The sequence below is a fragment of the Sminthopsis crassicaudata genome, chromosome 3, assembly GCF_048593235.1.
Source record: "Sminthopsis crassicaudata isolate SCR6 chromosome 3, ASM4859323v1, whole genome shotgun sequence".
Taxonomy (NCBI): Eukaryota; Metazoa; Chordata; class Mammalia; order Dasyuromorphia; family Dasyuridae; genus Sminthopsis; species Sminthopsis crassicaudata.
The window spans coordinates 423434236-423457402 of record NC_133619.1 but is presented as its reverse complement, the minus strand read 5'-3'; the positions used below and the strand labels follow the sequence as shown (position 1 = coordinate 423457402).

General features: G+C 31.3%; 1 long non-coding RNA gene across 1 annotated transcript; it reads right to left on the bottom strand.

Annotated features, from left to right (window-relative positions):
- Nucleotides 1-1356: 1356 nt before the first annotated feature.
- Nucleotides 1357-23151, bottom strand: LOC141559636 (uncharacterized). Its single transcript, XR_012487512.1, has 2 exons — nt 23054-23151; nt 1357-3236 (listed from the first exon to the last, which is right to left on the bottom strand). It is a non-coding gene; the product is annotated as an uncharacterized LOC141559636 (long non-coding RNA).
- Nucleotides 23152-23167: the final 16 nt, after the last annotated feature.

Genomic DNA, 23167 nt, shown 5'->3' with positions numbered 1-23167 from the left:
TAATTTTATTTACTCATACTGTGGGGTTATCTTATTTTCACCTTCATTTCTCTGCCATAAAATCTTATTCATGCCCATTAATTTTTTTCCTCTTCTTGTTTACATTGCCTCTGTATACTGAGGATGCCTACTTTCTCCTTTTGCTTATAGCATTTGATTTCAATAAGATAAAATTTCCAAATGACAAACTCTTCATGTTTGTGAAATTATAAAGGAATTAACATTCTATAATGTATCAAGCAATGTGCTGAGAATTTTTTAAATATTGCCTTGTTCCATCTAAATACATAAGAAATATATTTACATAAATTTAATGAATAAACTCAATATTTGCTTTAATGGAAGTATGTTCTAATTGATTAATATTTACTGACAATATAGAAATATTATGTAGTATTGTATTTTAATAAATGGTTTAATTTAAATCCTATTTACTTTTCTTTTTTTTTCCTCTTCATACCACTACTTCCCATTCCAACATGGAATATATACAGGTGACAAATATGTTTGTGCAAGCAAACTAAATTCCTACATTGACTATACCAAAAAAAAAAATGTGTGTCTCCTATTACACTAGGAATTAGGAGGTACTATGGTTCATAATTATTTCTCTACAGTTGCTTCATCACATAATGCTTTGAAGATGGAACAGTATTTCAAAATAATGTTCATTGTTGAATATTATCATGTAGCTGAGAAATTTGGGAAAAATCAGAAAATTGATGTGAACTGATACAGACTGAAATAATCAGAAACAGTAGGATTATGTAGACAAATGTCATAATAATGTAAATCAAAACATATTCATAAGAAAATTCTGGGTAATCTTCCTTTTGGAAGACAAATAATGAAACTTAAGCTTCCTCTTTGTAGAAGGTGAAGGACAGATGAGACATCATATTAAATATTATTGCTAAATATAACTTTTGCATAAATTGCATTTCCTTTTTCATTCTTTATCTTTTAACGAGGGAGGTTACATCTAGGGATGGTTGTGATATAAACACAAAATTCAATACTAGTGTTATATTAGACCAGCTGTCACATTTCTTGAACTGTTAATAATAACATCCATACTATAGTGGAGGAAAAATATCTTCTGCATCAAAATATGTGTTTGAGAAACACAAAATGGGATGCAAAAGTTGAAGAGTCCATGTTCTTGAGGATGTCACAATGAGCATATTACTTTCATTGTAAATGCAGGAAAGTGATTTGTCCCATCTGTCTGATTATGGAAGTATCTTGCCAACCAATGGCATGTTTATTAGCATCCTGAAAATTAAAACCATTTTTAAAAATGTATTTAAGACCATCTATTTTTCCCTGCAATATAAGAATTCTTTGGCAACATTATTTTGGCACAGGCTTTACTCATAATTCATTTATTAAAACAAAATGAATAGTTCCACTGAAAATAACATAGCCACTACCAATAAATTATAATATTGTTTACATATTCAAACATATACTGAAAATTCCATGGTACTGAGGTTGCAGACTATGGTTATCATGTAGAAAAAAAAAATAACAATCTTTAGAATTTCCTAAAATAAATTAAAAAACAGTGCATTGGTAGCTAACTAAATAAGATGTTTTCAAAATAAGACTAAGAGGTAAAGAGAGAATATGCTCAATTATATAAACCAAATGCTACTTAAATGCAATTCAAGATATGTATGTTTGCTTTTATTCTACTTCTACTGTTGTTACCTATTTTAGGATATTATTTTAAAATGAGATAGATAATTTTCTATTTTTACGAACAACTTATAATGAAGTGATAACTAAACTATATTGATTGGGTGTATACAGAAACCAGCTGGTTTTGTCCTGTGATGCTTTCAAAAAAGATGGTTTGATTTTGCCTGAACTATTGCCAAGCAGTTGTGCTCAAAGCCTACATGTAGATCTCATAGTAAGCTACAGAAATAATTCCTAGGGATCTCAGGGAGCTATTTCTATGACAAAATGCTAATTTGTCTACTATTTGACATTTTAAGAATATGATTTTAAGGAATACTTCATACAGCTCATCACTGACAATTATAGTGAATGGGAAGTGATGTGTTGGCATGGAGAATCACCAAGTACATGAGAAAAAATCACAACAAAGTAGTCTCTGGTAAATTGATGAACATAACTCAATGATTTTTGAAAATAAGATAAAAATAGTTTTATCTTGGAACTTGTTATTAGGATCAAATTATATAAAGAACGTAAAATACATTAGAAACCTTAAATCACTTTATAACTTCAAACCATTATTATTGTGGCTAGATTCTGATGGGGGAAGGTAATAGTCCTGATGACATTCTTTAAGATTTACAGTTTAAAAAAAATAGGTGACACTGGCAAAATTAAGCTCAGAAGGATGTTCTCACTTTGCTCCAGAAAGAGGTAAATTTCTTCCAGACCATATTTGTAATCACCTACTATAGCTGGCACTCTTATTTTCCCTTTCATCCCACTTACTTTTGTCTGTGTTGAAAAGAGGGAGTAAAGTTTGTCTCTATTTGCTTTAAAGTGACTGAGCTAAAATAAAGAGATTAATTCCTGAATTTTAACTAAAGTGTTTTTTTTTTTTTTTTTTTTTTTTTTTTGCCTAGATTCATGTGATTTCTTTTCTCTGCAAAGATTCTTTAAAATATAGGTGGTTAATAATAAAAAAATAAAAAGATGAAAACCACAGACAAAATTACTTTTTAATTTAATAATATGAATGTGTGTGCATATATGAATTCAAATAAGTCCTGTTACTTTACTCATTGTAAACTTTTTATGAAAAGAAAGACTTTTGATGATAATTAAGATTCCTTTATCTTTACTATAAAAGTCAATAAAAACAGAATTGAAATAATTAGCAAATTTAGACAAATAGCTAACTATGATTGAATAATGCCAACAGGTTGCCAGACAAAGATAAAGGAAAATGGAAAGTGAAGAAATTCAGTGAGTCTCAACAATATATTGGCATAGATACAGTTCATTCAATTTCATGAACATACCTTTCTTATAGGAGCAGAGAACTTAAAAAACAAACAAAGAAACAAAAATGTTAAGAGGTTCAATGCTTTTGATAAATCCCCATATGTAGCATACTTTATTACTGCTTCAAATATGGTATCACTGTGGTTTCTTATCTCCACATCTTCTCTTATAGACCATATAGCTTCATGGATTGGAATTCCTCAGGTCCAGTCCAAACGATTGATACATATTGTTCCTTACCTGAACTGCAAAGAGAATGGAATATCTTTTTTGAATCACTGTTTTACATTTCTTATTTTCCTTATGTTCATTATATTCTTATATTTCTTAGTTTATTAATCTGATTATTAGCAACTTGGGAACTTTTGTGAATAGTTTTATTAAAAGTGCAACAGGAAGTCCAAAATATACTTTCCACCCCGTCTCACAAAGATTTTACTGATGTGATCTCAAAATCTCTTAATTTTCTGAAAATTAAACAATTTATTTTGTGGAATATACAATGCCCCACTCCCCACAATATGTCTGGTTTGATTTTTAATTTTCAATGGATTACATTAATTTTATATAGACACATCTAAAGGCAAATCTTATACTTTATAAAACAAGCATTTTGGGGCTTCTATTAGAAATCTTCATGCAAGTTTTCCTGTAGTACCTCATTATAGGGAGAGAGGTAGTCCTAGGTTCTTTATGATTTAGCTATCAGTGTGTATGCTCAGTGAGGTTCTGCCAAGCAGTAAAAGATCAAATCTAGCAACAAGCCCAACTATCTGTGATTGATTGGGTTCTTCAGCATCATTGACTGAGTGGCTAGGGAGCCAGCCCCTAACTTTAAAATATCTAAGTTCAAGACTGAAATTTGACATACTTCAAGTAAGTAAGTGTAAGTAAGTCATTTACTTTCTCAATTCTGTAAATCAGTGTTGGAAAACTATGGCTCAGGGGCCAAATTCATTGTCTAGTGTTACTCATTTCATTATTTTGCATCTTTTAAACTCCTTTGCAAGTTGATGGTGATTTTCAGATTTTGTTTTGGATCATTGTATCCATCAGAGGAACTAAATCTTTCAAAGTTGATTTCTATTATAATATTGTTGTTACTGTGTACCATGATTTCCTAGTTCTGCTCACTTCATTTTGGATCAGATCATATATGTCTTCCCAGGTTTTTCTGAAACCACCTTGCTTATCATTTCTTTTAGTACAATAATATTCCATCTCAATCATACGCCACAATTTGGTCAGTCATTCTCCAATTGATGTAAATCTATTCTTTTTTTTAAATGTCTTTTTCTTTGATTTCTTTGGGTTACAGACCTATCATTAGTAGTAGTATTGTTAAGTCAATAGAAATGCAGTTTTATGGCCATTTGAACAAAATTCCCAATTATTTTCCAGATTGGTCAAATCAATTCACTCTACCAATTCTTTAGTATACCTATTTTTCCCAGATACCCTCCATAATTTGTCATTTCTGGAAGCTGTGAGATGGTACATCAGAATTAATTTAATTTGCATTTTTCTAATCAATATTGATTTAGAGCATTTTTCCTATGGATAGCTTTGAATTATCATGCTGAAAATTACTTGTTCATATTCCTTGGACATTTATCAATTGGAGAATGATTTATTCTTTTTTATAAATTTGGCTCCCTTCTTTATATATTTGAGAAATAAGGCCTTTATAAAACAATATTACTATAGAGTTTTTGATATTACTTCATTTCCCATGATACCTTTTAATAAAATGTAGTTTCCATGATTAATTATTTTAATTCAGTCCATTGTATGGCTCCAGAATTTCATTTGAGGAATCATTTTAAAATGACTTGGAAGAGAATGTTAGAGGAGTTGGTTGGGGTTTTATCACTTACCAAACCATTATGACTCAATCCCTAGATTTACTTTGAGACTAAAATTTACTCAGTTTTATTGATTTTGAAGTAGGAATTCTCCTGAAATAAATAGATGAATTACCATCTCCAAATCCTTATCTTTAAAACAGAAAAAAAATTATATTGAAATAATATGTTTGTCAAATTTTGTCTTTAGTTCAATTATAATGGTCAAGTTTTAAGTTCACAATTTTCATTTTTGATATTAGCAATTTTATTTTCTTCTTTCCTTTTTATAATACAATTAACTAAAATATTATCTATTTTGGGGATTCCCTAATAAAAACCAACTCTTGATTTTGTTTAGTAATTTACTACCTTTCTTACTTTAAATTTTGTTAATGCCATTTTTATTTTCAGAATTTTAAAATTGGTATTTAATTGGGGGATTTTAATTTGTTCTTTTTCTAGCTATTTTTAGTTGAATGCCCACTCAATTGATCTTCTCATCCTCTATTTTATTCCCCCTAACTGTTTTGGTTGCATCCCATAAATTTTGATGTAGTGTTGCATTATTGTCATTCTCTTGGATGAAATCATCAATTGTTTCTATGATTTATTGTTTCATGTATTGTTTAGGATTAGATTATTTAGTTTTCAATTAAATTTTAGTGTATTTTTTTGCACTTTATTGCATGTAATTTTTATTGCATCATGAACTGAAAAGGATGCATTTATTATTTCTTCTTTTCTGCATTTGATTTTGAGAGTTTTAATTCCCCAATACATGTCCAATTTTAGTGAAGGTTTCATGTACAGTAGTACATGGAGAAAAGAATATTCCTTTCTGTATCTCTATAATTTTCTCTACAGGTCTATCACATCTAATTTTTCTAAAATTCTATTTACCGTCTTAACTTCTTTCTTATTATTTTATAGTTTTATTTATCTACTTCTGAGAGAGCAAGGTTGAGATCCCCCACCAGGATAATTTTGCTGTCTGTTTCTTCTTGCAGCTCACATAACATCTCCTCTAGGAATTCGGATGGTATACCAAATGGTATATGTTTAGTATTGATATTAATTCATTATCTATGTTGCCCTTTAGCAAAATATATTTTTCTATCCTTATCATTTTAATTAGATTTATTTTTGCTTTTGTTTGATCTGAAAGATTATGTTTGCTATCCCTGCTTTTTTGTTTACTTCAGTTTAAACATAATATATTTTGTCCCAATCTTTTATCTATATAATTTATGTATCACTCTACTTAAAATGTGTTTCTTATACACCACATATGGTGGGAATTGAGCTTTTAATTTAGTCGGCTAACCAATTATAATTTATCAGAGATTTTATTCTATACACATTCATAGTTCAAATGACTAACTCTGTTATTTCCTGCCATCTTATTTCCCCCAAATTATGCTTTTCTTTTTACTTTCCTCCTTCCCCTCCTCACTAGTGTTTTGCCTCTGGCTACACACAGCTCTCCCTTTTTACAAGTGATCCCCCTTTCTTAGCACTTTCCCTTTTACTTCTGTACTCCTTTCTATCAGCCTCCCTTTTTCTTTCCCTTTTTCACTTCCTGCTTCCCTTTAGAATGATACAAGTTTCTTTATCAAAATAAATGTATAATTTACTTCAGATTAACAAAATGTTCATCTACCTCCCTTTTTTCCCCCTCAACTCTAATAGGCTTTTGTTTTGCCTCTTCATGTGATGTAATTTACTCCATTTTAACTCATCTTTATTCTTCTTTCAGTACAATCCCTTTTTAGCCTTAGTTTATATTTTATATCATCAAAGTAAAGTCAAATTATACCTATGCCATCTAAATATATCCCTAACAAAGATACATTTTTCAAGAGCTAAAAATATCTTCACATATGGGGTTGTAAACATTTAACATTTAAAAACATTGTTTTTCTCCCCTTTTTATCTTTTATGCTTCTCTTTCTGCTTTATTTGGAGATCAAGTTTTCTATTGAGCTGTAATCTTTTCATAAAAAAGAAATGAAATTCACCTTATTGATTGAATGTCCATCTTTTCTCCTGAAAAATAATGCTTAGTTTTTGAAATAGTTGAGTCTTGGCTGTAGTGCAGGGTCCTTTGACCTTCAGAATATCACATTCCAGGACTGTCTCCCTTGAAAGTGAAAGCTGCTAAGTCCAGGATAATTGTGATTGTGGCTCCTCAATATTTCAACTGCTTTTTTGATAGCTTTTTGCAGCTTCTTTTCCTGGATCTGATAATTCTGGAATTTTTCTACCAATTTTCATTTTGGGTTCTCTTTCAGGAGATTGTTGGTGGATTCTTTTAATGATTATTTTACCCTCTGATTGCAGGACACCAGGGCAGCTTTCCTTGATGATGTTGTCTAGGCTCTTTTTTTCATTTTGGGTTTCAGATAATCCAATAATTCTTACATTGTCTATCCTGGATATATTTTCCAGATCAGTTGTTTTTCTTATGAGATATTTAACTTTTATTTAGATTTTTATTTGTTTTTTCTTGTTTTGCTTTTTAAAATTGAGTCTTCTATTATTTTCATATGAATAATTCTTGATATCTCATTGAGTCATTCCCTACCATTTGTTCAATTCTAACTTTTTGCGAATTATATTCTTCTGTTTGCTTTTCAATCTCTTTTTGCATTTGACCAATTGAACTTTTTTTTTATTTAAAGCTTTTTATTTTCTTTTTTTAATAAAGCTTTTTTTTTCAAATAATGCACAGATAATTTTTCAACATTGACCCTTGCATAGCCTTGTGTTTAAGTTTTTCCTCTCCTTTCCACCACCTCCTCCCCTAGATGGCAAGTAATCCAATACATCTTTTATATGTTAAATCCAATAATTGAAAAGATATTTATACAATTCCCTTGTTACACAAGGAAAGGGATATCAAAAAGGAAAGAAAATGAGTAAAAAAACAAAATGCAAGTGAACAACATCAAAAACAGAGAGAATTTTATGTTGTGATCCACAATCAATTCCCACAGTCCTCTCTCTGGGTGTAGATAGTTCTCTTTATCACAAGGTTATTGGAACTGGAATCAACCAACTCATTGTTGAAGAGTCATATTCATCAGAATTCAGTCATATAATATTGATGTTGTCATATACAATGATCTTCTGGTTCTGCTTATTTCACTTTATATTTGTTCATATAAGTCTCTCCAGGCCTCTTTAAAATCATCCTTCTGATTGTTTCTTATAGGACAATAATATTCCATAACATTTGTATACCATAACTTATTTAGTCATTATTCAACTGATGAACATCCACTCAGTTTCTAGTTTCTTGACACTATAAAAAGGGGAGCCACAAACATTTTTGCCCATCTGTGTCCTTTTTTCCTCCTTTAAGATCTCTTTAGGATACAAGCTGAGTAGAAACACTGTTGGATCAAATGATATCCACAGTTTTCTAATTTTTTGAGCGTAGTTCCAAATTGCTCTCAAGAATGGCTGGATCCATTCACAACTCCACCAACAATGTATCAGTGTCTCAGTTTTCCAACAGCTCCTCCAACATTCAATCATATCTTTTCCTGTCATCTTAGCTAATCTGAGAGGTATGTAGTGGTATGTCAGAGTTGTCTTAATTTGCATTTCTCTGATCAATAGTGATTTAGAACAACTTTTCATATTATTAGAAATGGTTTTAATTTCTTAATTTGAAAATTGTCTGTTCAAATGCTTTAACCATTAATCAATGGAGAATGGTTTGAATTCTTATATTGAGTCAATTGTCTATATTTTAGAAATGAGGCGTTTATCAGAACCCTTAACTGTAAAAATGTTTCTCCAAATTTATTGCTTCCCTTCTAATTTTGTCTGCATTAGTTTTGGTTGTAGAAAAATCATTTTAACTTAATATAATCAAAACTATCTGTTTGGTGTCCAATTATGCGTTTCAGTTCTTCTTTGGACACAAATTCCTTCCTTCCTTCTCCACAGATCTGAGATGTAAACTATCCTATGTTCTTCTAATTTACTTATAATATCACTTTTTATGTCTATATCATGAATCCCTATTGATTTAATCTTGGAATTTGGTTTTAGATGTGGGTCAATGCTTAGTTTTTTTCTATACCAGTTTCCAATTATCCTAGCAGTTTTTGTTAAATACTGAGTTCTTATGCCAAAAGATGGGGTTTTTGGGCGTGTCAAACACTACATTCATGTAGTTTTGACTCTATTTCTTAGTCAGTACTAAATGGCTTTGATGACCACTGTTTTATAAAATAAATTTAAGTTTGACACAGCTAAGCCACCTTCATTGTCAATTTTTTTTCCCATTGAAAACTGGGACACTGATGCATTGTTGGTGGAGTTGTGAAAGAATCCAACCATTCTGGAGAGCAATCTGGAATTATGCCCAAAAAGTTATCAAAATGTGCATACCCTTTGACCCAGCCATACTACTACTGGGCTTATACCCCAAGGAACTACTAGAGAAGGGAAAGAGTCCTGTATGTGCCAAAATGTTTGTGGCAGCCCTTTTCATAGTGGCTAGAAGCTGGAAGATGAATGGATGTCCATCAATTGGAGAATGGTTGGGTAAACTATGGTATATGAATGTTATGGAATATTATTGTTCTATAAGAAATGACCAACAGGAGAAATACAGAGAGGCTTGGAGAGACTTACATCAACTGATGCTGAGTGAAACGAGCAGAACCAGAAGATCATTATACACTTCAACAATGATACTGTACGAGGATGTATGCTGAAGGAAGTGGATTTCTTCAACATAGAGAAGAGCTAATCCAATTCCAATTGATTAATGATGGACAGAACCAGCTACATCCAGAAAAGGAACACTGGGAAATGAATGTAAACTGTTATTTTTACCTTCTGAATCCAATTCTTCCTGTGCAACAAAAAAAAATTCGGTTCTACACACATATATTGTATCTAAATTATACTGTAATATATTTAACATATATAAGACTGCTTGCCATCTGGGGGAGGGGGTTGGGGGAGGAAGGGAAAAAAATCTGAATAGAAGTCAAGTGCAAGGGATAATGTTGTAAAAAATTACCCATGCATATGTACTGTCAAAAAATGTTATAATTATAAAATAAAATAAAAAATTAAAAAAAAAAGAAAAGAAAAGAAAATAAGGTACATTTAAAATATTAAAAAAAAATTTTTTTCCCATTAATTGGCTTGGAATTCTCGACTTTTTTTCTTCCAATGAACATTGTTATTATTTTTCCATATTATTTTCAAATATTATTATTTCTTGGGAGTTTGATTGGTATGGCACTAAATAAGTAGGTTAATTTAGGTAATATTATAATTTTTATATTAGCTTGGCCTATCCTTGGTCACTTGATATTTTTGCAACTGATTAGATCTGACTTTATTTGTGTGGAAACTGTTTTGTAGTTGTTTTCATATAGTTTCTGATTTTCTTTGGCAGATAAATTATAAAATATTTATGCTATTGACAGTTATTTTGAATGGAATTTCTTTTTATATGTCTTGCTGCTGGACTTTGTTGATAATATATAGAAATAGGGGGCAGCTAGGTGGCATAGTGGATAGAGCACCAGCCTTGAATTCAGGAGGACCCGAGTTCAAATCTGGTCTCAGACACTTAACACTTCCTAGCTGTGTGACCCTGGGCAAGTCACTTAACCCCAGCCTCAGGGGGAAAAAAAAAAGGTAATATATAGAAATATATATATATTGAGTCATTCCCTACCATTTGTTCAATTCTAACTTTTTGCGAATTATATTCTTCTGTTTGTTTTTCAATCTCCTTTTGCATTTGACCAATTGAACTTTTTTTTTATTTAAAGCTTTTTATTTTCTTTTTTTTTAATAAAGCTTTTTTTTCAAACAATGCACAGATAATTTTTCAACATTGACCCTTGCATAGCCTTGTGTTTAAGTTTTTCCTCTCCTTTCCCCCATCTCCTCCCCTAGATGGCAAGTAATCCAATACATCTTTTATATGTTAAATCCAATAATTGAAAAGATATTTATACGATTCCCTTATTAAACAAGGAAAGGGATATCAAAAAGGAAAGAAAATGAGTAAAAAAAACCAAATGCAAGTGAACAACATCAAAAACAGAGAGAATTTTATGTTGTGATCCACAATGTATATAATAATATATAGATAATATATAGAAATGCTGGTGTTTCATGTGTTTCATTCCTGCAACTTTACTAAAGTTGTGAATTGTTTCTAGTAGTTTTTAGTTGATTCTCTAGTAGTTTGTTAGTTGATTTTATCATCTGCAAAGAGTGATAATTTGATTTTCTCATTATGTACTCTAATTCCTTTAATTTCTTTTTCTTCTCATTATCAAAGCTGACATTTCTAATACATTATTGAATATTAATGATTATAGTGGGCAACCTTATTTCACTCTTGATCTTATTGGGAATGGTTCTAGTTTGTCGCCATTACATATGATGCTTGCTGATGATTTTAAATACATGCTACTGATCATTTTAAGGAAAATTCAACTTATTCCTATAATCTCTAGTGTTTTTTTAAATAGGAATGAGTGTTGGATTTTATTAAATGTTTTTGCTACATCTATTGAGATAATCATATCATTTTTGTTAGTTTGGTTATTGATATAGTGCATTATGCTAGTCACTTTCCTAATACTGAACCAGTTCTGAACTTTTGGTATAAATACTACTTGATCACAGTGCATTAGCCTGCAAATGACTTTCTGTAATCTCATTACTAATATTTTATTTAATATTTTTGCATGAACATTCATTGCAGAAATTGGTTTATAATTTTCTTTTTCTGTTTTCACCCTACCTGGTTGAGCTATCAGCACCATATCTGTGTCATAAGAGAAATTTGGTAGGAGTCCTTCTTTCCCTATTTTTTCAAATAGTTTATATAGTATTGGAATTAATTTTTTTAATGTTTGGTAGAATTCACATATAAAGTCATCTTGTCCTGGAGATTTTTTCTTGAGTTGATTCATAGTTTGCTCTATTTCTTTTTCTAAGATGGAAATATTTTAATAATTTGTTTACTCTTCTGTTAACCTGGGCAATCTATATTTTTGTATATATATCTCCATTTCACTTAGATTATCAAATTTATTGGAATATAGTAGGGCAAAACAACTCCTAATTATTCCTCTAATTTCCTTTTCTTTGTAGAAAGTTCTCCTTTTTCATTTGTGAAACTAACAAAATTGTCATCAATGGTTTACAATTTGCCCTTTGTAGCAAATCTTCTAGACCACACTCACAAGCTGGACGGAGTAGTCTAAGAGACTCAAAGAAAGCTCCTAATTTCATGGAATCTGCATTGTTCTTATCCTTCCCAATTCCAGCTCCTTGCTCTAGCCCCCCTGTGTTTTGGTCTGGGTTAGCAGACTGTTCCCCTACCCATTTGAAACCAACCTGTTCTGAAATTCTTACAATATATCTTTTCCTGGAAATGTGTTGTACTCCAAATATTTGTGGGTTTTGTAACTCCAAAGACAATTTAGAGGCTCAATCTACTATGGTTTGAGAAGTCAGAGGAGGTCACAGAAAGTTTCATCTGCTCTCTGCCTTTTTGGCTCCACTCCCCTCCCTGCCCCAATTTAACTTTTAAATGAGTCATTTCATTTTGTTTCTGTGTTTTTTTTTTTTTTCCATTCCACAAATTCTTTTTTTTTCAAGGAAATATTTTATTTTTCTATTTCACCAAGCTATTTTTCAAGGGGTGGTTTTCTTCAGACAATTTCTGTGTTTCCTTAACTGATGTCTTATTTTCTTTCCCTATTTTTCTTCTGTATTTTAAAATTCTTATTTAATTCTTCCAAAACAGTCTTTTGATTTGGAAAACAACTTATATTGCTCTTTGAGGCTTCATCTGGAGACATTTTGCCTTTATCGTCCTCAGGATTTGATGTCTATTCTTCTTCGTCTCCACAATGGATATCTATGACTAGAGTTCTTTCTGCTTTTTTGCTCATTTTTAAAATTGAGGGCAAAAAATTATCCCAGAGTTTCTCTACAACTGACAATGTCTTCACACTGCCCTGGGGCTGGTGCTCCTGGCTTCCTTCCAGTGCTAGATGGGTATGGCCAAGTTCTCCTTGTTATGCTTGGGTTCTGGGATTCACTATTTTCATCTACAGTTGTGTTGCAGGTCTTACAGCTAATCTGCTGATCCATTGGCTTCTAAGCCAGGAGGGAGTAGCCAACCTTGCTACATTTTAGCTAAGAGTCTTCGACTATATTCCTCGGTATATGGAGCCCTTTCTGCTCTGGGCTTCTGTTTGTTTGGATCTGCATCCCTCATTGCCTGTTTGAGAAAGATCATTCCTGAATTTTTCCAAAATATTTCCTGCCAGAAATTAGTTACACTTCAGATATTTGTGGGTTCTGTCATTCCAAAGCCAATTCAGAGGTTGATCTGGTATTGATTTGAGGGAAACCAAAAAAAGGTCAAACAAAGGCCTGTCTATTCTTCATCATCTTGCCTCCACAACCCTCCCCATCTAATTCTCAAAGACTATATGTTGCTTCTACTTACAAAATATTCTTGGGAATCCTTCCAGGACCATGACTTGGTATATGACTTAAAGATGGCAAAATACAACAATTTGGGTATCAGTTTTGGTACAAAAATAATTAGAATAATAAATTCCCCTTTCAAAAAATCTTTGTAGTATTTCTCCAAACCTATATAATTATTTTTGATTAATCGAAGTCAGCAAAGATCCTCTATGAACAAGAATAATTAAAAGCGTACTATATTGCACTTAGTAATCTTTATCTAAGGAGTCCAATTTAGTAGAATAAATACAACTTCAATTTTAAAGTTCTGAAAATAGGCATTAGGATTATTAATTTAAATAGTAAAATATTAAATACGCAAAATCTTGCATTTGTTCTCTTATTCGGATTGCTAAGAGATTGTTTAAATGATTAAATGATATTTTTGTCCTTTCATACAAAACCATCAATAATTTCTTCTTATTTAATTATTTTTATACCTTAAAGTTACTGAAGCCATGCATGAATTTTTAAATGTTTCAAACAGAAAACAAACAAAATTTACATAGTGTTCACTGCATGCTAAACACTGTACAAAACTTCTGACAAGTCTTATTTCATTCTATATTCACAACAAAAATATGAATGTAGGTTCACTATTCTCCCCAGTTCACACCTCTGGAAACTAAAATGGGCAGATGTTAAGTGATTTAGCTAAAGTCACAAAGATAACAAGTTTTTGAGAATAGATATAACCTAAGATATTCTTTGCTACAGGTGCATAGTTCTAGCCACTGTGTCACCTAAGTATTCTAGAGAACAGTAAATACACACTCAGGAAATGGGGAAGGTTAAACAAAAAATATCATTGAATCAATGCACTGTAAGATTAAAACAGGAAGTGACCTTCAGGATAGTGCCATATCACTCACTTTCAAAGATACTTGTGTTTGACAAGACAAAATGACATAAATTATATAAAGTGAAATATTCATTGAGTTTCCATTATATGCAAAGTGCTCTAATCAGTGGTGAATTCCTTAAACTTATGTTATAAGGTAACATAAAATATTAATTATAAATACAATCATACTTGCAATGCTGATAATACCTTAAATTAACTAATTTTACTCACTAAACATCACAAATTTTTGGTTACTTCCCCTATTTTTCATAAGATTTCTTTGTCTTGGCAGGGTACAAAATAAATCCACATAAATCCTCAGCATTTTTATATATCATTAACAAAATGCAACAGCAAGAGATACAAAGAGAAATTCCATTCCAAACAAATGTTGAGAGTATAAAGTATTTGGGAATCCATCTACCAAAGAAAAGTCAGGAATTATATGAGAAAAATTACAAAACACTTGCCACAAAAATAAAGTCAGATTTAAATAATTGGAAAGACATTCAGTGCTCTTGGATAGGCCGAGCAGAATATAATAAAGATGACAATACTCCCCAAACTAATCTATTTATTTAGTGCTATAGCAATCAGACTCCCAAGAAACTATTTCAGTGACCTAGAAAAAATCACAACAAAATTCATATGGAAGAATAAAAGGTCGAGAATTGCAAGGGAACTAATGAAAAAAAAAAAAAAAACTCAGAGGAAGGTGGTCTAAGTGTACCTGATCTAAAGCTTTATTATATAGCAGTAGTCACCAAAACCATTTGGTATTGGCTAAGAAATAGACCAGACTAGATCACTGGAACAGATTAGATACAAAGGACAAAAAAAGGGTACATCTATAGTAATCTAATCTTTGACAAACCCAAAGATACCAACATTAGGGATAAAAATTCATTATTTGGAAAAAACTGTTGGGAAAACTGGAAATTAGTATGGCAGAAATTAGATATGGATCCACACTTAACACCATATACCAAGATAAGATCAAAATGGGTCCATGATTTAGGCATAAAGAGGGAGATAATAAATAGATTAGAGGAACAGAGGATAGTCTACCTCTCAGACTTGTAGAGGAGGAAGGAATTTATGACCAGAGGAGAACTAGAGACCATTATTGATCACAAAATAGAAGATTTTGATTACATCAAACTAAAAAATTTCTGTATAAACAATACTAATGCAAACAAGATTAGAAGGGAAGTAACACATTGGGAAAACATTTTTAAAAGCAAAGGTTCTGACAAAGGTCTCATTTCCAAAATATATAGAGAACTGACCCTAATTTATAAGAAACCGAACCATTCTCCAATTGATAAATGGTCAAAGGATATGCAAAGACAATTCTTAGATGAAGAAATTGAAACTATATCCACTGATATGAAAGAGTGTTCCAAATCACTACTGATCAGAGAAATGCAAATTAAGACAACTCTGAGATACCACTACATACCTGTCAGATTGGCTAAGATGACAGGAACAAATAATGATGAATGTTGGAGGGGATGTGGGAAAACTGGAACACTAATACATTGCTGGTGGAGTTGTGAAAGAATCCAGCCATTCTGGAGAGCAATTTGGAACTATGCCCAAAAAGTTATCAAACTGTGCCTACCCTTTGACCCAGTAGTACTACTACTGGGCTTATATCCCAAAGAAATACTAAAGAGCGGAAAGAGACCTGTATATGCCAAAATGTTTGTGGCAGCTCTTTTTGTTGTAGCTAGAAACTGGAAGTTGAATGGATGCCCATCAGTTGGAGAATGGTTGGGTAAATTATGGCATATGAAGGTTATGGAATATTATTGCTCTGTAAGAAATGAACAGCAGGAGGAATACAGAGAGACTTGGAGAGACTTACATCAACTGATGCTGAGTGAAATGAGCAGAACTGTACACTTCAACAACAATACTGTATGAGGATGTATTCTGATGGAAGTGGAAATCTTCAACATAAAGAAGATCCAACTCACTTCCAGTTGATCAATGATGGACAGAGGTAGCTACACCCAGAGAAGAAACACTGGGAAGTGAATGTAAATTGTTAGCACTAATATCTGTCTGCCCAGGTTACATGTACCTTCGGAATCTAATGCTTATTGTGCAACAAGAAAATGGTATTTACACACATGTATTTTATCTAGGTTATATTGTAACACATGTAAAATGTATGGGATTGCCTGTCATCGGGGGGAGGGAGTAGAAGGAGGGGAGGATAATTTGGAAAAATGAATACAAGGGATAATATTATAAAAATATATAATAAAAATTAAAAAAAAAGATTTCTTTGTCTGTTGATTACAGTTTATGTTCCCTTTCATATGGGTATATCTAATATGTAATATTTTCTAGTTTTGCTTTTTAAAAAATTTTCCTTATTTTGTAAAGATTTTTGGACTTTAAAGAACTTATTTACATTTTGGCATTCTTTCACCTGAATGCATCAGAATACATTAAACAGTTTATTCTGTTGAACATGTATATTTCTTTGACACTTTTGAAATATGCAATATTACTATTATTACAATCATCTACAAATAGCTCTTTTTGTTTGTTAATGATTTCATTGTGATTATGGTTTATTCCTAACAATGGGATTATAGGAAAATCAGTTATCATGATTTTTTAAACTTTTACTAAGTGTTACAAAATTGCTTTGTAAAGAAAGCACAATCCCATCAGATATGAATTTATTCACATATGCATTTATTCCAAGCCTTTATTCTTCCCTTACATCCATAAATTTCATTACTTTTTAGTAATTTTGTAGTTATCATGTGGTACGTCAAAGTTGATTTAATTTGCAACTCTATGATTGTGAGTGAAATTGTTTTTTTTTCCTCAATGACTTGCTATTGCTTTATTCTTTCTTTAAATGAAATCAAGTTTTATTTTATTTTTTTCCAACTATCAAAAAGAATATATATTTGTAATAATCTTTAGAATGTTGTATATAAAATAATAATAATGCTTCTTTTTTTGTAAAACCCAAAACAAAATATTACGATGCTAAGTCATGAAGTTTTACTTGTAACCCTTTAGTCTTTCTCTTTGAAAATTGTCTGTAAATACTTTGGAAATTTATTTATTTAAGGATGAAAACATTGTAAAAATTTAGCATTTCCTAATATATTTCAAATAAGTCTATATCCATTATATTTGGTGAATGTTTTCTTATTGTGTTTTTCAATTTATTTTAATTATATTGATTTTGTTGTGCAAAATTGTTTTCATATAATGGGGCAGTCTACTTGTTAACTATGTGTATTTGCTTAATGGAAACACAATCATCACTTTATAACAAAGATGATATTTCATTTCTTGCAGTTATTGCTTTTTTACCCTTCTATTACCTTAGTTGTGATTCACCATCTATTCCAATATCATAATAATTAATCTGATGATGACATTTGTATTTCCTGAATATATTCTACTCCTATTTTTTTAATCCAGGATAGAATACCTAATTCAACTTACTTATTGATGGTAACCCATTATATTTTTAACCTTAGAGAAGCTGGAAGATAATCCAGGATATTTAGGATTGTGAATGATTTGATATATTCAAAGTGGGGATAATTGGAATTAAATGTATCTATTAAAGTCTATCTATTGTTCAAACCCCAATTCTGACATTTACTAGCTTTATAACCTTAGGTAAATCACTTAGTTAGAAACTGGACCTCCTATATATAATACGGAACTCATACTGTAATAGCTTCTGAGGTCACTTCTAGCTTTATGCAAAATATCTTTCAAAGTCTAAAGTGTTTATGTGAACGCCTTTCACTTTGGATGTTGTTTGTCATACATACATCATATATATACTTGATGTTTGATGCATATTAGCATCACCATAAAATAATCTGATGATGTACATAATTATTATGTGGAATTTATAAGATAAAGTTTCATCTTACATTGCTTTTTTCGACAGCTGAGCCATCATCTTCTATCCTGATGCTGAAAACTCTATCTCCACACTAGGTCTTTCAGAATTACTTCATACTTCCAATCATCTTTGCAGTTCCAATTCAAAGGACCAGTCCAGTTGATTAGTGACAGAATGGGTATAGATCATTCCATTATACCTGCAGCTCATCCTACACATAAGACCATGCTTCATTTCACATATTATCAAAGCAGTCAACCATTTGCTTAGCTTATTCCTCCCACCTTCTCCATCTTTAAAAACAAAATTCCCTTTCCCACTCACTACTTCTTTATTTGTGTCTTTCAATATTAGAATATAAACTCCTTATTGGTAGAGCCACTTTCTGTTGGAAAAAATAGATATTGATATAGAAATTCACACACCCATACAAATATATTTTTGTATGATACATGTATGTATGTGTATATGATGCATAGGTGTGAGCCTTTGCAAGGATTACTATATTGACTGACAAAATCAATATATATATTTACATGTATATGAATATGCACATGCTTATGCATGTATATATGCATATACACATGTGTATATACTGATATAGATATACTAACATGTAGACATATATACACATATATACATGCATATATATACATGTATATATGTATGTGTATATATATATATATATATTTCAGAGTTGCTTAAATGAATTAGTTACATTGAAATGGCAACTTGAACTTAAAAGATCAATAAGATAGCTATCCTGTGATATATTTTTCATCTTTAGAAACAAGGATTAGAATGTAAATTTAAAAGTAAGTTGATACATTTATTACCACAAATTTATTTCTACCCTTTCAAAGGTCTAATTTGATTGAATCAAATAATATTTTAAAAGTGCTCTGCAAATCTTATACTTTAAGTAGTAATAGTAATAGCAGTAGCAGTAGTAGCAGCAGCAGAAGCCTTAACAGTTTTAATAGTAGTAGTTCATAGGGCCATCATTACTGTACACTAAAATTATAATAATAAGATAAAAGTGTTGGTTTTATTGCATTAAAATATCAAAACTGAAAGTTTTATCACAATTAATTTGGTGATAATTTGAAGGCAAGGCATTTGGAGGTTAGTTCAGATCACTTGACTGTTGCTTAATATACTTTAAAGAAGCATGACAAATAGTTCATTTTAAAAAATGCTGCTAAATTAGGCATGGACTTAACACCACACACCAAGATAAGATCAAAATGGGTCCATGATTTAGGCATAAAGAACGAGATCATAAATAAATTAGAGGAACATAGGATAGTTTACATCTCAGACTTGTGGAGGAAAAAAGGAAGTTGTGACCAAAGGAGAACTAGAGATCATTATCGATCACAAAATAGAAAATTTTGAGTACATCAAATTAAAAAGCTTTTGTACAACAAAACTAATGCAAACAAAATTAGAAGGGAAGCAACACACTGGGAAAACATTTTTACAGTTAAAGGTTCTGACAAAGGCCTCATTTCCAAAATATATACAGAATTAATTGACTCTAATTTATAAGAAATCAAGCCATTCTCCAATTGATAAGTGGTCAAAGGATATGAACAGACAATTTTCAGAGGATAAAATTGAAACTATTTCCACTCATATGAAAAAGTGTTCCAAATCACTATGATCAGAGAAATGCAAATTAAGATGCTCTGAGATACCACTACACACCTGTCAGATTGGCTAAGATGAAAGGAAAAAATAATGATGAATGTTTTAGGGGATGCTGGAAAACTGGGCTATTGATGCATTGCTGGGGGAGTTGTGAACGAATCCAACCATTCTGGAGAACAATCTGGAATTATACCCAAAAAGTTATCAAACTGTGCATACCCTTTGATCCAACAGTGCTACTACTGGGCTTATATCCTAAAGACATACTAAAGAAGGGAAAGGGATCTGTATGTGCCAAAATGTTTGTGCAGCCCTTTTTGTAGTGGCTAGAAACTGGAAAATGAATCAATGCCCATCAATTGGAGAATGGTTGAATAAATTATGGTATATGAATTTTATGGAATATCATTGTTCTATAAGAAATGACCAGCAGGATGAATACAGAGAGGTTTAGAGAGGCTTACATGAACTGATGCTAAGTGAAATGAGCAGAACAAGGAGATCATTATACACTTCAACAACAATACTGTATGAAGGTGTATTCTGATGGAAGTGGTTATCTTCGATAAAGAGAAGATCTAATTCAGTTCTAATTGATCAATGATGGACAGAATCATCTATACCCAGAAAAGGAACATTGGCAAATGAGTGTGAACTGTGTGCATTTTTGTTTTTCTTCCCAGTTTATTTTTATCTTCTGAATCCAATTCTCCCTGTGCAACAAGAGAACTTTTCAGTTCTGCACACGTATATTATATCTAGGAAATGCTATAACATATTTAACATGTATAAGACTGCTTGCCATCTAGGGGAGGGAGTGGAGGGAAGGAAGTGAAAAGTCAGAACAGATGTGAGTGCAAGGGATAATGTTGTAAAAAATAACCCAAGCAATGGGTCAATTCTGTCAATGAAAAGTTATAATAAAAAAAATTGATGCCGATTCAGCCACAAATATGATTTCTCCTTTCCCAATGAAGGAATTATTCATTTATCCTGCAATCAGTCTTTCTTTAGGAAGTCTCATGGCTTGCTAATCCAGATAAAACAGAAACAAATTAAAATGAATTCAAATTATTCTTTAAAAGAAAAAAAGCAGCAACAGCAAGGAATTGTGTATTATACCCTACACTGTACAACAGTAAAACTGGTAAAGATAGCATTTTGAAAATGTGTAAAATATTATTTCCCTACTTAATTATTGTAATAATGTAAAGAGGGCTCTTATATCACTTTTCTTTTTCCAAATGACTTGCTTTTTGGCTTAGGAAAATTCTAGATGATAGAGGTCTCTCATCCTAAAATTTACACTACACTATGTCACCATTTACATTTGGCACCAGAATGATTAAATTATGAAGTGATTGCAATTTTTTTTTACTATTACTTCTTAGTTTAAATCCTACTTTCACTAATAAAATAGGATAAGCATTAAGAGAATTATAGGAATTATGTGAACCAAACTGACTCCATTTTATAAAATTGTCTCCATTTTGAGCCCCAACCTTCACTTTCCTATCAATTCCACCTGTTTGTTAATTGTGGAAATTAAACAATATCCTGTTTCATATCTGGAAAAGTTACCATATATATAAACTTACGAACTTGATTCTGATATTTTCTGCAACTTAATGCCTTGCCAATGAATTGATGCACTTGGAAGCTTGAACATTGTTATTACTGATTTTACCTGTCATATCTTTTGGTTAAGTCCAGCCAGGTCAAGTCAGGGATTCAGGTTCCCTAGGAAATACTTTTTGCTTTGTGGGAAACTGATTTGTGGCTATGTTTCCCTCATCAATCTCATTTTTTTGAACCAAGGTATGGTTTATCCCCACTTTACTAGGGAAGGGATATACACTTTAAGCAAGAATTACTACCACCACCACCACAACCACAAAAATATATTTTGGTCTAGGAGTAGTGAAAGAGTATAATATTAAGAATATTCTATTAAAGAAATTCTTATTGTCCTGGAAACATGCATAGCTTTCCATAGAGGATGGAAGGGACGACTAAAAGATGGAGTGCTCAAATTATACTAAGATATATAAAAATCCAAATGCATCCTGAACTTGTTCTGAAGAACTTTTAATTACTGCAAGTTTTAGAAAAATGTGTGCATAAAACTTTTCAATTTGATGGGGGTTATAGAGATTAAATAAGATAATCAAAGAAAGGAAAATAATTTCTTGATTTCTAGAAATTTACATCATTATAAATGAATTAGAGAATTAATTTTAAATTAAACAAAATATCTTTATTGTACATTTGCAAATTATGGTAATTATTTTAAAATGTTGTAGATTTCAGAAGTTCGCACATTAACGTTAAATTCTCTTTTTCTAATCTGAAGAAAAGAATTTCAAGGGAGGAAAGATTCTGAGCATTGTTTATTCCATTGAAATAAGTAGATTTAAGTCATGTTGAATAAGGAACTTACCCCCTTCTCTTTGCCTTTCTGAAAAGGCAATTACTAAAAACTTAACAAATGTTGAAATACTTAATTAATTTGAGGGTCCAACTTTGTAGAATTTGTGTTAGGGAAAAATAAGACTATGACTCTGTAAAAGATAAAGAGAAGAAACCTAAGCCAAAAGCTGAGAATATCTTGGCCCCTATCCAAACAGCTCTGCTCCCTTTGGCTCTTCTTCAAATCATACCTGCCTCAAACAGCCCTGGCTCCTGTTCACATTGTACTGGGAAACTGAACTTTGTGAGTGCTTTTATTGTCACAGAAAAAGCAATATTGCCAGAAAAATTTTTAAAAGCCTACATTTTGCAATATAAATTTATCTGGTACTTAAGAATTGCCTATTATTATTTCCTAACAATGAAAGGAGAAAGGAGGAAAAAAAAAAACTTCTTTAGACCAAGGAGCAAATTTAAACTATAAATTTAAGATTGAATAAAGATGTGAAAGGGGGATTTATAATGAATAAGGGGAACTGCTTACCTGCCCCAGCTGTTGGCTAGGTCCACACACAGTAGTGTATATTGGGTAAACATATTCATACTGATGAAAAGTGAAGAAATTGTTGAGATTCAAAAAGAGACCCCAAAAGGTTGAGGTAATAGATCAGAGTCACAAAGTATCTTAAAAGAATTCACAGGCTTTAATCCATCTCCAACTCAAAGAGTTAAATTTATTGTAATTGTCACGCTAATTGAATGAATTAGGCTAAGTTCCAAAAGATTTTAGCAAAGGACCAAGATAAATAGATTTAAAAGACAAAATTACAGAGACCAGAGCTTCATCTTACTTACTAAGCAACTCACTTGCTAATTTTATGCCTTACAGATAGGTTTGAGAGGTTGTCTTTTCATTATTGTCTCTGGAACTTGGTTATCACTGACCAACAGATAATCTGTTTGACAGTTAGCAGTGTTTGT